Source organism: Juglans microcarpa x Juglans regia, chromosome 7S (genome assembly GCF_004785595.1).
Source record: "Juglans microcarpa x Juglans regia isolate MS1-56 chromosome 7S, Jm3101_v1.0, whole genome shotgun sequence".
Lineage (NCBI taxonomy): Eukaryota > Viridiplantae > Streptophyta > Magnoliopsida > Fagales > Juglandaceae > Juglans > Juglans microcarpa x Juglans regia.
Genome location: NC_054607.1, coordinates 5897779 through 5913927, shown reverse-complemented (window position 1 = coordinate 5913927; position 16149 = coordinate 5897779). Strand labels below are relative to the sequence as shown.

Here is a 16149-nt window from a genome sequence, read left to right as displayed (position 1 = left end):
CAGCAGTCAACCATCAAAGGTTAAGTTACATACTCGCAGTGCCAAAAAAAAAAAGGCATGGAGGTAAGAAGACCCCACGATCCTCTCGGCAATTAGCCACCAAAGGTCAAGTTACACATTCACGGTGCAATTAAAAAGGGCGTGGAGGTTAGAAGACCCCACGACCCTTTCAGCAGTTAGCCACCAAAGGTCGAGTTACACACTCACGATGCACTCAGCAATCAGCCACCAGAGGTCGAGTTACATAATCGCGGTGCAATAAAAAAGGACGTGGAGGTCAGAAGACCCCACGATCCTCTCAGCAGTTAGCCACCAAATATCGAGTTATATACTCGCAGTGCAATAAAAAAAGGCGTGGAGGTCAGAAGACCCCACAACCCTCTCAGCAGTTAGCCACCAAAAGGCGAGTTACACACTCGCAGTGCAATAAAAAAAGGCGTGGAGGTCAGAAGACCCCACAACCCTCTCAGCAGTTAGCCACCAAAAGGCGAGTTACACACTCGCGGTGCAAATAGCAATCAACACCAAAGGTCGAGTTACAGACTCGCGGTGCAATTAAAAAGGGCTTGGAGGTCAGAAGACCTTACGACCTTCTCAACAGTTAGCCACCAAAAATCAAGTTACATACTCATGATGCAATTAAAAAGATCGTGGAGGTCAGAAGACACCACGACCCTCTTAGCAGTTAGCCATCAAAGATCAAGTTACATACTTACGGTGCAATTAAAAAGGGCATGGAAGTCAGAAGACCCCACGACCCTCTCAGCAGTCAGCCACCAAAGGTCGAGTTACATACTCGTGGTGCAATAAAAAAGGGCGTAGAGGTCAGAAGACCCGATGTCCTTTCAGCAGTTAGCCACCAAAGGTCGAGTTACACACTCGCGGTGCACTTAACAGTCAGCCACCAAAGGTCGAGTTACATACTCGCCGTGTAATAAAAAAGAACGTGAAGGTCAGAAGACCCCATGACCCTCTCAGAAGTCAGCTACCAAAAGTCGAGTTACATACTCGCGGTGCAATAAAAAAAGGGCATGAAGGCCAAAAGACCCCATGAACTTCTAGAAATGTTAGCCACTAAAGGTCGAGTTACATACTCACGGTGCACTCAACAAGTTGGCCACCAAAGGTCGAGTACAAACTCGATGTGCAACAAAAAGGGCGTGGAGGTCAGCAAACGCCACAACCATCATACTGATCTTCACCAACAAGTGCCGAGTGTTTATGCTTGCGCCATAATCATCGCCAGCGAGTTACCTTTTGGAATGAGCCACCGAGCTCCACAACCACCTCGTGCGGGTATCTTCGGGAATGAGTTGATGGGCTCAACAACCGCCTAAGATGGATCTAGGAGGTCGATGGGCACCCTGACCACTTAAGCGCGGGTTACTATAATAAACTCTTACATCCACATCAAAACGAAAAAATGCATGGAGATTTCCCTTGCATAACAGCGAAAGACTATGAACCAGCTACCACAATTGCTTTTTTCTGCAGATTACCTCCATCACGGTTGACTTGAAGATTCTCAAGTCAACCAAAAGGTCGACCCTCACTCAAGATGCAGCCAACTGTTAGCTAACCAAAAGGGAGTGAAGACACCCACATGCACTAACTAGCATGGATCCTCGACGGGGTAAGGAAGAACAAAAGCAAGTAAGCGCCCACGAGCCAACATGGTAAAAGGAAGGTGCAAGGAATGCAAAGTATTTAATTTTCTATGTGCTAGCATAAAGGAAATTAGCGAGATAACTGGAAGGGATATTTGGGCCCTTACAGTATCAAAGCCCACAACCAGAGCATCAGTCCAAGATATTGCTTGGGGCTAGGAGATCCATGGCCAAGAGACTCACTGCCTATGGTTTAGCTAAGAGATAGAGTCAAGAAGGGACCCTGACTCCTAGTAAGAGATAGACTCGCACTCCTAATAAGAGATAGACTCGCACTCCTAATAAGAGATTGACTCAGACTCCTAAAAGGAAAAAGTTTCATAAGGTAAATTGGACTCTATCACTCCAAGGAGATAACGTATATAAATAGCCTACAGGAGATAACAAATATTTCACTTGAACTACACTTGATCTTTACATACATTTATGTAGACATGTTTCATACCACCAACTGTCCGGATGATCTGCCACTATTAATGCCAAAAATTGCACAACTGACCGGAAGGGAGGGAAGAGTCATACGATGCTCGTTGCGTTCATCTATAATGTAAATAATAAATAAGCGAATAAAAGTAAATAAAGAAAGACACAGATTTACGTGGTTTGGCATAATGCCTACATCCACAGATTGTTTGGGGGTGAAATCCACTATAATGGGTGCTTTTACGATCTCTTATGACCTCACACATTTCACAATACAATAGGAAAATTTAGGGAAGACCTTTTGGAGGTGTGGTGGAGCTTGGCCGTAGGGAACTTCTGTGTGGAGAGTCTATGGAGAGTTCATCTGATTTGTAGGGGATCCATTCATATATATAGAGGTCCAACTTACCTTGTGAAGTCTTTTCCTATTAGAAGTCTGAGTCACTTTCTTCATAGGAGTCTGTGTCCACTTCCTTTTAAGAATCTGAGTCCACTTGTCCTATCTCTTCTTGACTTTATCTCTTCACTTAATTATAGGCTGTTGATTTGACCCCTACAGATGACCATGATTCTTAAAGACGATTTGCTGTACAAGAAGGCCTTGAGAATCTTCAAGTCAATAATCTGCAGAATGAATTTAAAATTGATCCATGGTTTCCTGTCTGGTCCCCTATTTTCTGTTTGCTTCCTGATTTTCTATTTGTTTTATGCCAAGCAGTGAGGAGCTCAGCTTGGAGAGATAAGCAGGAGGTGTACCCGACCGCATTAGGTGTGAGTGTGGAGCTCTTTGCGAGAGATGTACTCGACCGCATTAAGCGTGAGCATGGAGATCGATTATGAGTTTTTTTATTTGTTTAGACGTTTTCCATGAGAGGTCGTTTATTGTTGACGAAGAGTGCATATTTCCATGATTTATTTTTTGTGTTTATTTTTATTATCCTTTTTGCTTTTGTTGGTAGTGGTAGATTTTCTACCCCTCGGTGTAAATGTCTGTTGGTGTTCTCGTTTTGCTGTTATGTTCTCATTTTGATGTTTGGTGTTTGTTGGTAATAACTCGCTCTTAAATGGTCAGGGAGCCCGTCGACCCCATGGATCCATCTTAGGCGATTACTGAGCCCGTCGAATCGTTCCCAAAGGACAACCCCACGAGGCGGTTGTAGAGCTTGATAGCTCATTCTCGAAGGTAACCCACTCGAGGCGGTTGTAGCACGAGCATAAACACTAGGCTTTTGCTGGAGAAGATGCTCTGCTTGTACTGTTATCCGTGTGAGAGAGGTCGGGTAGTTCAGAGAGTTGCCCGCCTGTTACACCTGGGAGGTTGAGCGGTCCTTGACCTTTCCCACTTGTTGGTTGAACCGCGAGTGTGTACTCGACCTTTGGTGGCTATTTGTAGGGGTTGTGGGGTCTTGTGACATCCACGCCCGTTGATTTGCACTACGAGTGTGTACTTGACCTTTGGTGGCTAACTTATTGGGTGCCCCGCAAGTGTGTACTTGTCCTTTGGTGGCTCATTGTTGAGAGGGCTGCAGGGTCTTCTGACTTCCGCGCCCTTTTTAGTTGCACCGCGAGTGTGTACTCATCCTTTGGTGGCTAACTTATTGGGTGCACCACGAGTGTGTACTCGTCCTTTGGTGACTGACTTATTGAGAGGATCGTAGTCTTCTGATCTCTGCGCCCTTTTTTGGTTGCACCGCAAGTGTATACTCAACATTTGGTGGCTAACTGTTGGTTGTGGCGGGAGGCTGAGTTCGATTGCCCTGTGAGGTTTTCACTAAAAAGTAAATAGGTTAGTGTAATACAATTTACAAGTTTAAGATTTGTAAACCTGAGTCATTCTACTAGAGTGTGGTGAAAGCCGATGACACACGGGTGATGCCTGCGAGCAACCATGATTTGGCATCGATGAAGGCCCGGGATACCCGCAATACCAAACTGTCTATTCTGATGAAGACAGATTAAGTTGCATGCGTGGCGCCTGGGAGGGACTTTGTAGCCAGTGCTCTGTGCCATGCGGGCAATTTTTGCAAAGTATATTTTCGGGGCATGTAGCCACTCGGATTCTTGTGAAAGCTCGAGGAGTTTCGGTGGGAAAAATCTCCAAAAGTTAGTAAAAATAAAATTTAAATAGCAAGTTTGAGGAAGGCAAACCAGAATAATTTAGTTGCTGCTTTGTTTTGTTTGAGCTAGCTTTATTTCATGACTAGGTGAGGAATTCTCTATGAACAAATGGCAGTGTGCTACTACAGCGAGGGTCGATGGCGAGGAACGCTGTTGTGGTCGGGAACCACCCAGCCAACGACAAACGACGCCGACGAGCAAGGTGGTGGTCGGCGATGGACTGGTTGGCGCATGGACTCCTCGTTTGGTGGTCCTTCAACTACATGCATCCTCTGCCCATGTTGTGCTCGACGCGATTGGCTTCTGGTGTCACCCGGGATAGAAATCGCCAGTGGTGCGGGTGATGGCTGGTGGCGGCCCCACTAGCTTATGGACGCCGGTGTGTGGGCCTCCAGCCACTATGCAAGGTGTGCACAGCGTGCCGTTTGTGGTGAACGGCCGATGGGGGCTGGTGGTGGTCTGCGGCTCGCAACCGTTTGGACGTGGTTCTTCCCATCCAATATTAGGACGACTGGTGGTGAGGATACCGGCAAAAGAGCTTCCGTGGTCAAGCTCCTTCTTAATGCCGGCATAGAGCATCGACTGATCAGGTGGAGGTCGTTGGTAGCCTCTCTAAGCTCCCTATCCTCTAGCGGCGGCTCCCCATTTGTTTCGTGATCTCTGGCAGTGAGGAAGAGCTTTGCTCCGTCTGGCCGTCCGACCGGGTGGCTGGGCGAGGGTCGCGTCATACAAGGCGGGGTGGTGGGCAGCAAGCCCACCATGTTAAACACCTGGGTGCACCTTAGCGTGCACACGCTATGCTTGTTGTGCATGGCATGCATAGTGCATATGTGCACCGTTCAAGCCATGCAGCCTAGTACTTTTTTTTTTCCACGTGCAATAAAAAGTTGAGAGGAAATACCAATGACAAGTTAAAAGACAATCTCGTAAGCAGAGAATCATCCTACTCCCCCTTCCGGTTCAAAGAATAATAAATCAATCCTATAGACGGCGCTACTGTTAATGTCAAAAATTACACAACAAATCGAAAGAGAGGAAAGAGTCATCCCAGCCCACGAGACGATTCGAGCATCGATACGGTGCTTGTCGCATTCATCAATAACATAAATAATAAATAAGCGAATAAAAGTAAATAAAGAGAGACACAAATATTTACATGGTTTGGTATAATGTTTACGTTCACGGGTTGTTTGGGGGCAAAATTCACTATAATTGGTGTTTTTACAATCTCTCATGACCTCACACATCTCACAATATAATAGGAAAATTTAGGGAAGATCTTTTGGCGGTGTGATGGAGCTTAGACAAAGGGAGCTTCTATGTAGAAAGCTTGTGGAGAGTCTATCGAGAGTTCATCTGATTTGTGGGGGATTCCCTTATATATATAGAGGTCCAACTTACCTTATGAAGTTTTTTTCTATTAGAAGTCTAAGTCTCTTTCTTCTTAGAAGTATGTGTGTCTTTCCTCTTAGGAGTTTGTGTTTACTTCCTTTTAGGAGTCTGAGTCCACTTGTCCTATCTTTTCTTGACTTTATCTCTTAGGTTGATTGTAGGATGTTGCAGATCAGCTAATCACAATAGTGGAGTACGCAAAAAGTACACAAAAGTGACTACACATAAAATTTTTGAAAATATAAATATTATAAATAGAGTTATTCTACTCAACAATTTTACGTCACAAATTTGCTGAGTAGAAAATTTTTTTTATTTTTTATTTTTATCAACAGACATGTGGTGTAGAACTACTGAATGTGCATATTTTTTTATAAATTTAGAAACTAAATAATGTCAACCAAAATGTATGGTCATTCTCTAACTTCCAACTTGCTGATAGTTACTTGATTACGTCGAAAAACCAAAAGCTAAAAAAAGCTGTCTGATAGCTGCAAGGTATCCAAAAGCTTTCTTTTTACATGAGCGGCTTCGGCTTTAGACTCCCATGCTTCGACTTTTTGGCATATTGGAAATCATGCTTGGGGTTTTCACTCTGTCTCGATCATCATGGAAATTGACATTAATTTACGAGTAAAATAAATGTTAAATCCAATCTTAGAGTATATAATTTTTACATATTTTTTTTTAAAAAATAATTGGATTCGTTATTAAAAAATAATTTTTTTATATAAATTTAAATGTACTCATTTTTAAAAAAATAAATGCATACTTGCACACTAAAAAATTATAAATAACCTTTTTCTATATCTAACATACTTAGTAATTATGCTGTACATCTCAAGTGATTTTTTCTATTAATCAATTAAATTGTAACTATTAAATGTGTCGCATCAGCTAATATGATTGAGAATAATAATATTTAAGATGAAGAAGAGCATTATTGATAATATATGATATGTTATCTTGTGATTGGACATGACAACACATGCAGAATATGAAACATTGGTATATTATATATGATGAGATCATTCCAAGGTTTTGATGTTATAGAGAGATGGTACATTCACTACATGAGGGCCTACCATAGTGCTTTGTTGGGTAGTTAAAATATTAAGCTTTTAACTTACGTGTTTAATTTGTTGAGTAGATATAAATTTAATGTATTATTAAAATCGATCACGCTTCATAAGCTTAATTAGATAACACATCAAACATGTCAGATTATGTTGATCATGATAGTGCGTGTTATGACTCTCAAATTAAATATATGTAATGAGTTATTTTATTTTTAAATTGGCACGTAAAGTATGTACGTCATTTACATCATTTAAATGATAAGATTTGATTCATAAATTAAATTAAATCTTAAAATTTATCTTTTAAATCAAATTATTTCATTAAACGCAGCCATTTTATTAAGTATGCTCTCTACAATATATATACGAATTTGGAAATATAATTTTCTAATACGTAAAATGGCAAATACAGTACGATAGACGTACGTATAAGATAAAAGATAAGATTTCTGGAGGTGAATCAGATAAAAGATTCCCACAAAATCACCTAAGGTAGGGAAGATAAGGTTAAAAACCAAAAGGCTGAAGAAAATAATGTAATTTACTCAAAAGAAATTCAGATATATAATTAGACCATCACCATCGGCAACAACTAGCAAAGGGTTTGGAGAGATCAGATCTTATCTTGTCCATACATCTAGACATAGTACAGGGAGAGATGGCATGGTTCGATTGGTGGATGGTGAATAATTTGGCTAAGGATGACAGCAAAGAAGCACATGATTATCATGCAGGGGTAAAAGAATCTGGGAAATCGAACATGGACCCTAACTTTGGGGATACCCTAGATTAGGTCCTGCGCGCATGCCAAGAATCGATATTGTTCTTATCTTTTGCCAAAAGTGTGGTCAAAATCTACAAGATAAGTCCTACTTATAGTATCCACTCCTTCAAATTAATTACAAATTTGGTAATTTGCTAAAATCTTTAAATATGATACCTTTCAATATATGGACCAAAGATTTGTTTCTATAATCTATATATATATATATATATTAGTTATAAAAAATAATATTTATAATTTTAGAATCGAAGTACAAGTCTCACATACTTTCTTTAAAAAAATATGTAAATTTAGAATTCACATAAAAAAAAATATATTATTTTTTAATAATAGATTAATTTTTTTAAGGAAGTGTGCGAGATTTGCTTATAGTAAAACTATATCTAGTATTACAAACAAATTTATGGAAGTTATTTTCAAGTAGGGATATGCAATCGGACCGGTCCAGAATCAGGAAATCCAAATATATCCGGATGATTATCTGTCCAGAGTACACCCGAATGGGTGAGAAGAATTTAAATCCGGTTATAAATCTAGTTTTGTGACCCGATTATCAATATCCTGGTCATTCAAAAAAAAAAAAAAATTGCCCCATTTGTTTTTGTATGCACGACGAGCACGAGGCTCTTTACTTCTCATCTAAAACCTTCTAGCAATTAGCAATGTTGTGTCAACTCACACCACATTGCATGCATGTTTTACAAATAGAATTTGTTAGCTGTAAGTGATTTGATGTATCAAATCGTGTATTAATATTTATATAATTTTTTTTATCATAAAAAATTTGAAAGAAAAATAAAATCTTTTATCTTACAAAAATTATTTTCATTTTTATTTTATATTATTTTATTAAATAAATATTTTACGATATCCAATTTAGTGCAAGACTTTTCATTACAAATACGACTCTTTCTCTCTGTTGAAAAATGTAAAGTACTGTCTGCGGAGTACTGAAGCCCCGGATGTGTTGTAAAACCGACAAATGCAAATATGTCGGTGTTTTGGACTCGGACTCGGCGACGACAGTCAAAGGGCAGTCTGCAGACTGCAGACTGCAGAGAACCAACAAATACGTACTTCCTGGCTTTGGCTTTCTACCCCCGCGCGCATGCGCCTACCTTGTTTTTCTTTGCGAGTTTCGCGAGTTCCAGTACTAACCATTACTGAATTTTTTAAAGTTTTACCATTTCGTTTTAATTAAATAGAAATAGAAATCTTTACTAAGGATTTGAGATGATAAAAAGTGTTTAAATTATTTTTTTTAAAAAAACTAGACAACTTAAGCCTGATTTCAGAATTTTTTTAAAAAGACAAGTGCTATGAATTTTTTTTAAAAGTTTTGAAGTTGTTTTAAAAAAAAATGCGAAGTAAATATCACAAATCCGAATTATCATAACTGGATTAATCCGGGCAGCTAACCGCCCAATTTTTAGGATCCAAATCTGATCACACACCCTTATTTTCAAATATGAACAGGCTATTCAGCATGTTAATTTTATTGAAATTTTGGCAAATTTCAGAATTTCAACGAAATGAATATGACAAAATCATGGGTAGATTACGTTTCTTAATTTTCAGCTTGTTTGTTATGCTCATGTCATTATAAAATACTTTATGAGCAATATTTTTACTGTTTAAAGCACGTGACGTCCGTTTAATATATAAACATTTCACATCATGACTTGATATCTCAAAAAAAAAAAAAAACGATGGCTTCAAACGTCTATAATTGTAGCCAAGTCAAACTTTTTGCTAAACCCAATAACTTAATAAATAAAAAAAAAAACTTGTGAACGGACACTTTGACAAGTGATAAGAGTTCCCACAAAATAGGCAAACCCCATTACTACCGTATAGCAGCAAGCAAGCAAATTAATTGTTAAAAGATTGCATGGCACAAAGTACTCTCTATAGCAAATCACGTTACTATATATATATATATATATATATAGTATTAGCAAGAGAACTAAGGTGAAGTTCCCTACACGTTTCTTGCTTTTGGTACCATAATTTTAAGTTTGTCTTTGAGTCACTTTGCCATCAAATAATGTCTCCTAAATGTTTTTTTTTTTTTTTTCTATTGGGAGTTTTAAACTCCAAAACTTCATTTTGGAGGATGTGGATTATGTCAATTAAGTCACAGACATTTGACATCCCCTAAATGTAATTGATTGGCATGATATGTCACTTGCATGTGTATTCAGGTCTCTTTGTCACCGACTCGACCATCTAATATGATCTCACATAATTCTCATGCAACCATTATAGTGGTGAACAAATTTATTTGTAAGCGTCGCCTTTATTGACATATATACCAAACAAATCATTGATTTAAAAGTACAGGAAGACATGAAATGAGATAAGATGACCTGTAAATAGTAGTGAATGGTTTAAGTACTTGAGATGTTTTATGAGGTTTTGAGAAATGAAAGAGAAAAAGTTGAATAAAAATATTATAAAATTAAAATATTGTTAAAATATTATTTTTATTTTAAGTTTTGAAAAAATTGAATTATTTTTTGTGTTTTATTTGAAAGTTTGAGAAAGTTATAATAATTAGATAATCATTAAATGAAGAAATCAAATATTTGAAATTAAAAAATATTTGTGTTTGGAGTGATTGGATATTGAGATAAAATGAGATTATGAGATGAAAAGAGATGAGAGATCATTCTTACCATCCAAAACCATGTCTAAGCTCATGTGTTAAGTTATTTTGAGACTCGAAAATAGCACTTTCAAAGTAGCATGTACAGTCATCTATCTTATCGCAATGTTTGATCAGGACAAAGATGGTTTGCTAGGTATAGTAAAGATTCCATTATTGTAGCCTGTAGGAGAAATATGTATGGATGGCGTGGAGAATGTGATGTTGAGGTTGACCACACGCGGCCACTATATTTACCATACATCTTGCTTTCGATGAAAACTTTCTTTATAATTCTTTGAAGGTGAAATAGAAATAAAGAAGTTGATGGATGAGGTAGCTAGCAACGTTTGTCTGTTTGGCAGAGATCGGTAATAGATTAGTCAAATGTTAATACAAGTCTAAACTTTAGTTAGGTGTGAGAAAAAATCTCTATATTAGACTAGTCAATAGTCTAAAGCTTAAGACTTGATGAATTGTAAATCTTAAGTCATCTCTAAATATGGCTAGCTACTATTCATAATGGAAAGTAATATTTAATTATTTCATTACTTTCCTCTTTAAATGGTAAAACATGCATGACATGCACATTATTTCTAATAATTGATAGAGTAGACACATTATTTCTATAAAATATGAAGATCTAAGAAATATATAAATTGTATTTGTAAAAAAAAATTAAAAAAAAATGAAAAAAATTATATTATATTATTATTTTAACTTTATAATGACTAGTTCAATATGGACTCACCTAATTAAAAATTGATATTATAACCAAAAATTAAGATTTAAACCAAATTTTAAACTTGGACCATTGCCAATGCTATAAAGCTCCAATAGAATGGCACTGCAATGAGACTAATTGGAGCCGCTAGCTGGACCTTGTTCTTTAATAATAGTGCACATTGCTCATGCAATGGCGTGCGGCGACACGATGAAGTTGCGTCTGCATGCAGCAACACGGCCCCGGTTATTGACCGGCAAAAACTGCACCGACTACGTACACCACGTTTAATCTGATTTTTCTAAACCTTATCCAAAAAAATAGTACACATTGAGAACCTTATCCACGAAGAAAATAAAATATAATAGAAAAGGTGGGAGAACGAGGAAGAAAGAGTTTGAGGTCTACTTTGCTATCCTCATTTGTTTTTTAATACATAATATATGTCTCTATTTATATGTGAACGATGTTAGAGAAATTATAAAAATATAATAAATTAGTGATACTGATTGATATACTAATTAATTTATGTAATACACTAAATATGATAAATAATAAGTCATACTACCATTCATGAAAGAATATTATGAATATATTTTATAGTAAGTACAATAATATTCTAACAGTCCATTCTTATGCTAATCTGGCCAATTAAAATTGATGCTTTTGTTGGGTTTAATTACAAATGTAGATGGGAAAAAAGGGTGACTAATGAGAAATCTCGAGTGCATAGTCGGCGAGGAAAGGATAGCAAGCGACTAAAGACGTAGTCACGACGAATCTATGTGAAGTATGACGATTAAAAGATAAAACTTAGGGTTCATTTGGATAGTGTGATGAGATGATATGGTTTTAAATGAGTTAAATAAAATATTGTTAGAATATTATTTTTTAATATTATTATCATTTTGAGATTTAAAAAAATTGAATTGTTTATTATATTTTATAAAGAAATTTGAAAAACTTATAATGATAAGATGAGATGAAATGAGATGAGGTTGAGAGTATTTTTATATCCAAACAGATCTTAATAAAACGCAGTAGGGTGCCAGGGAGTCAAGGACAGACCCTAGGGACAGACCCCAAGGAATCGTTCTAAAGTCGAAACCGCAACACCTAATTCTTCTAAAATCGAGATTTGCAGGTTGATCAAGTACATTGCATGCATCGCTGGAAATTGCATTAACAATTTTTATAAGCAATTTTAATAATATAACATTGTGATGCAATGAGAATGAAAACCGTCTTTGGCTTTCTCAGATGACTTAAATGGGGTCTTTTGCAAGGTGTGAGTTGGGAAGAGATTGTCCTAGATAGTGTGTCATTATATAGACCTTGGCATAATTATTGTCACTGGAGACTTTGTTATTTGTAACAATCTATGGTCTTGGTCGTCGCTTGCGCCCAGAGAAAAGTAAGGGGTATATTAGTCATGAGCATCTTTGATGGGCCCCCAAATGTATGGAAAAATGTGGGTAGCTCATTTTTGTCAACTGTTGGTAAGCCCGTTAGTTGGTACAGTGATGGGCTTTCGTCAATTCAGTCAGTATTAGGCCTAACTAGGGAAATACAAAAGTACTTGCAATATCAACCGCCCGATCCATCCTCACCCTCCCTCTATAAAAGCAACCGCCCTAATAGATGTCTACAGATCAGTTCGCCTCCTCTCTCGTTGATGGGCGATTAGGGTTTCTCCATTTCCTTCGGTTCTGTAAGATCTCTTTTTCAATACCATGCCTCTGGCTCTCTGCTTCTCTAATCTGTTTCCGGAAACAATTTTTTTACTTAGCTCTCTTTTGAAGTCCTTTCCTCTTTTTTGGTTTTTTGGAAACGCTTCATCATCTGGTCAGTGCGGATTAGATCAAATTCCCTCATGACTCGTTCCCTTGAAGCGATATTGATTGTGTTGCTGCGTTTTTTGAGTCTCTCTCCCTCAGTTCTTTGCTTCTTTGGGAGAACAATGGAGCAACTAGATTTTTTTTTTTATTATTTAAAATTTCATTTAATCTTCGTATTTTATGGGGAACTGTGGTATGTTTCAACGATGATGAGCCATACAGACCTGTAATGATTTGCGGTGATGATCGCAACTCTTTATAGAACATCTAAGGGACTGAGTTCCAAAACAGATTCAGTGCACCCCGGTATATTGTCTTTCTTCTTCTTTTTCGTAATCTGATTTTTCATTTCAATTTCTTGCTTGCGGGCTTCGATTATTCATGCAATTTGCTTGATTTTGGCTTACACTAGAAAACTTTTTTCTGTATGTGTTTTGGCTATGTGAAACTGAAGCCCAGAATTATGTTCTCCTCGCTATCCAGTGCTCCATTCATGCTGCATTAGGACGTTGGAGAACTACATTCATCTTTACCTTTAAAAATGAATAAAAATCATTGTAATCCGTTGAAATGATTTGAATTGTAATCGAATGGTTTGAATATGGTTTAAATTATCGAAACTATTCATTTGCGTTCCGAATAGATTTGCAGATTTTTATTAGCTCGGAATTATTTTCCTACGAAATCAAGGACCAATTTTTTGGAACAGAGTTAAAGATATTGCGAATAAATGATTTGCTAATCTCCACTGAAATAGAACCAGAATGAATATTTGAAACATATATTAATGGTAATGCGATTTACTTGTTCTGAATATTTGAAACATATATTAATGGTAATGCGATTTACTTGTTCTGACGTGCATCGCTGCATTGCTCTGTGATCATAGATCATCACGGATGATTTGTCAATATGAACCGAAAAGAAAAGGCAGGAAAAAGAAGAGCAAAAGCATTAACAGTGAATTCAACAAAGTTTGACTAAAATTTAATAAGAGAATTCATTTTTATAAATTTAGTTAGTCATTTTTTAACAAAACTAAATAGTAGACTCTATAAATTTATTATTATTTTATTAAATTAGTAATTTTGACATTTTTATTTATTTTAATTCTAATTGTAATTTATATATTTATTTGTTATTAGAAAGGTACATATTAATTTTCTAACGTTGATATTAGATTTTAAAAGAAAAAATTAGTATCAAATAATTATAATATTGCAGAACTAGAATTTGAAACATTCTAACAAGATGATACCACATAATTGAAAAGATGATCGATAGAAATTGGCTGCCTTGAGTTTGAGATTTGGATGTCTTTTGCTTTTGAGACAAGAATTTTCTAGAATTTTGAGCTCACATTAAATGAATAGCAATTTGGCCAGAAACTTGGACTCAACATTTGGCTAGTGAAAATAATCAAAATTAAAAATATTATAGTTTTGTTGAGTCCACTACAGCAAGTTTTTATGCAATTTAATTAAATTTTGGTCAAAATATAACTTTGTTGAGTCCACTACTAGTGCTTTAAGGGCTGGGTTGGATGTTGAGTAAGGTTGTATTTGGATGCTGAGGTGATCTTTGAATAATAATATTTTATAGATTCTATTGAAATGTGTTTAAATATAAATAAGTTGATATATGTATTTCAATGTATTAAATTGAAAATTGAATGATAAGTGGGTTTTATAATTATAGGTTTGAGATGGGTTGGGATGATTTCATCTTTCAAACACAAGTTAATCTCATTTCATCTCAAGATCCAAACATTCAAACACAAATATTTTTTAAATTTAAATGTTTAACTTTTTCATCTAAACATTATGATTTTCTTAAATTTGTAAACAAAACACAAAATATTTTAATTTTTTTTAAATTTAAAATAAAAGTTATATTACAAAATTATATTTTAATTTTAATTTAATTTTGTCTCTTATTTTTCAAAATTCTATAAAATATTTTAATTTAAATCATTTTATCACTATTCACAAATTTTTCATTTTATATCTATTGTGCAAAAAGACATACACACACCTATGATGGCAAACTAAGGTAAAAACAAGTATGATGAAGCACACAATACACAGTATACGTGATTCAGCAAATTGCCTAGACAAGGTGGCCATTGTTCTGGACAAGGTCAGTTGAACAATCCCCAAAACCTGTCGATCTAACAAGATCCACTCAGAATCATCCATGCTCTCCGGCTTCTTTCCCAACAGTGGAAGGTGGAGCCTCTTCTCATAGAGATAATCCTCGATTTGCATCTTCCATTACCTAAAATCAGTGTCGTCGAACTTCTAAATCTCGGGTGCTTTCACTTTATCTCCAGCCATCGCTTTCCTTCATATCCGGTCTTAACTCTTTATACCAGTTGTTGTGCAAAAAGACACACACCTCAACGATGGCAAACTAAAGTAAAAGCAAGCACGATAAAACACACGACACACAATATACGTGGTTCGACAAATTACCTATGTCCATAAAGATGTAGAAATCTTATTAACCAAAAGAGATTACAATCACTCAATCTCAACTCACAATCTCTAGGACTTTTTGCTCTCTCACACAATATGTACTCACTTGACAATTGTTCTCTCTCAAAATATGATGAAAGTCATACAAAACAAATCAAATATAACATATTTATAGTAAACAGCACTGAAAACCCTAATCTGATAAAAACTACGTTCTTCGCTCGAGCAGCATTTCGAGTGCGCCTCTAGCGAACAACCAATAAACATTGGCTTGAGTGGGGTGTCGAGAGTGGCTCAAATGAAAGCTAGGGTTTGTATCTTGCTCGAGTCCACTGTCAAGTGCACCTCAAGCGAACTCACGGGTTGAGTTTCGCTCGAGCCTATTGTTGAGCGCATGTCAAGCGAACTTATTGTTCCTCAATTTTCTGTGAGCAGAATAGTCTCCACATGCAACCCAACAATATCAACATTCAAAATTTCAAATAAGACCTAATTGGAATTGTGAGTCTTGAAATTTTTTTCTTCATGTTTTGAACTAGATAAATGATATTTGCAGTTATAAAATGTACATATATTGTGCATGTTTTTAAAGTGAGTAAAAATGAGATTAACTTAAAAAAATTAATTTTTTTAATAATAAACTCTACACTTTTTTAAAAAGAGTATGCGATTGTATCTAACATAAACAAATAAGCATATAATAAAATAATAAAAGAACAAAAAGTCCCAAAATTTGATGCCCAAGCGATTAGCGAAGGCGGAATGTTTGGAAGTATGGCTGTAAAAATAAACTGGAGAACAGGCCTGAATCGGACCGAACCTGCCCGAATCGGACGGTTCGATCTTATTCTGAACCGGTTCAGTTCGGGACCAGTTCCTAGGGGTGTAACCAGCCCGGTCCGGTCCGGTTTTGGACAAAATCTAAGACCAAACCGATATGTACCGGTTTTGTATTTTTCAAAACCGATTACGCACCGGTTACTCTTCTAAACCGGTACTT

General features: G+C 36.5%; 2 non-coding genes across 2 annotated transcripts; both read left to right on the top strand.

Annotated features, from left to right (window-relative positions):
- The first annotated feature begins 12871 nt into the window (after positions 1-12871).
- Positions 12872-12957, top strand: LOC121241742. The gene has a single exon (XR_005935771.1). It is a non-coding gene; the product is annotated as a small nucleolar RNA SNORD25 (small nucleolar RNA).
- A 113-nt stretch (positions 12958-13070) lies between these two features.
- On the top strand, positions 13071-13197 carry LOC121241751. Its single transcript, XR_005935779.1, has one exon. It is a non-coding gene; the product is annotated as a small nucleolar RNA snoR136 (small nucleolar RNA).
- The last annotated feature ends 2952 nt before the right edge of the window (positions 13198-16149 follow it).